At 36.5% G+C, this 1,359-nt stretch overlaps 1 pseudogene; it reads left to right on the forward strand.

The window, feature by feature from the left end:
- The first annotated feature begins 224 nt into the window (after positions 1 to 224).
- LOC102268936 (protein FAM133B pseudogene) lies at positions 225 to 1,088 on the forward strand (annotated as a pseudogene).
- Positions 1,089 to 1,359: the final 271 nt, after the last annotated feature.

Below are 1,359 nucleotides of genomic sequence, written 5' to 3' on the forward strand. Positions count from 1 at the left end.
ATATCCAACTAAATGCAGAATTCCAGAGAATAGCAAAGAGAGATAAGAAAGCCTTCTTAAGTGAACAATGTAAAGAAATAGAAGAAAACAATAGAATGGAAAAGATATAGATTTCTTCCAGAAAAAATTGGAGATATCAAAGGAACATTTCATGCAAGGATAGGCATGATAAAGGACAGAAATGGTAAGGACCTAACAGAAACAGAAGAGATTAAGAGGTTAGTCGCGCTGGCCTGGTCTCCCCGCTGAGGGATGGCTGAGCTCTCAGTCCGGCACCATGGGGAAGCGGGACAATAGAGTGGCCTATATGAACCTAATAGCAATGGCCAGATCAAGGGGTCCAATCCAGTCTTCAGGTCCAACGATCCAAGATTATTTGAATCGACCAAGGCCTACCTGGGAAGAACTGAAAGAACAACTAGAAAAGAAAAAGAAAGGCTCCAAGGCATTGGCTGAATTTGAAGAAAAAATGAATGAGAACTGGAAGAAAGAACTAGAAAAACACAGGGAGAAATTATTAAGTGGAAGTGAGAGCTCATCCAAAAAAAGACAGAGAAAGAAAAAAGAAAAGAAGAAATCTGGTAGGTATTCATCTTCTTCTTCATCAAGCTCTGATTCTTCCAGCAGTTCTTCAGATTCTGAAGATGAGGATAAGAGACAAGGAAAAAGGAAAAAGAAAAAGAAGAGTCGTTCACATAAATCTTCTGAAAGTTCTATGTCAGAAACTGAATCAGACAATAAGGATAGTTTAAAAAAGAAAAAGAAGTCAAAAGATTCAACTGAGAAAGAAAAGGACATTAAAGGGCTCAGCAAAAAAAGAAAGATGTATCCAGAAGATAAACCATTATCATCTGAGTCAGAGTCAGAATCTGAGTATACTGAGGAGGTACGAGCAAAAAAGAAGAAAAGCAGTGAAGAATGAGAAAAAACAACAGAAAAAACAAAAAAGAAAAAGAAGCATAAGAAACACAGTAAGAAGAAGAAAAAGAAGGCTGCTAGTTCAAGTCCTGACTCACCATAACATTAAGAAGAAGCAGGATTCACTTATAAAGAAAGTGCAATGTCTAAGGAAATTTCAACTGTGAAAATTATGACATATTTACTAAAATGCATGAATTATCTTGTTTTTAAATTATTCCTGGACTGTCAGTAGCCACTCAGATGCCACTGTGTGAAGGGCCATAACTGTTGCCTGCTGCTTGAACATCTGTTTTTTTCCCTCTTCCAGTAACTCTGGGAGGTAATACACTGCAGTCATACTAGTGGTTTAAGATATTTGGGAATAAAGTTAATATTTTGACTAGAAGTATCTAATGATAAATCAACAAAAACTGAATCTGTTACACATCTTTAAGATGT

Source organism: Bos mutus, chromosome 12, assembly GCF_027580195.1.
Source record: "Bos mutus isolate GX-2022 chromosome 12, NWIPB_WYAK_1.1, whole genome shotgun sequence".
Classification (NCBI taxonomy): Eukaryota; Metazoa; Chordata; class Mammalia; order Artiodactyla; family Bovidae; genus Bos; species Bos mutus.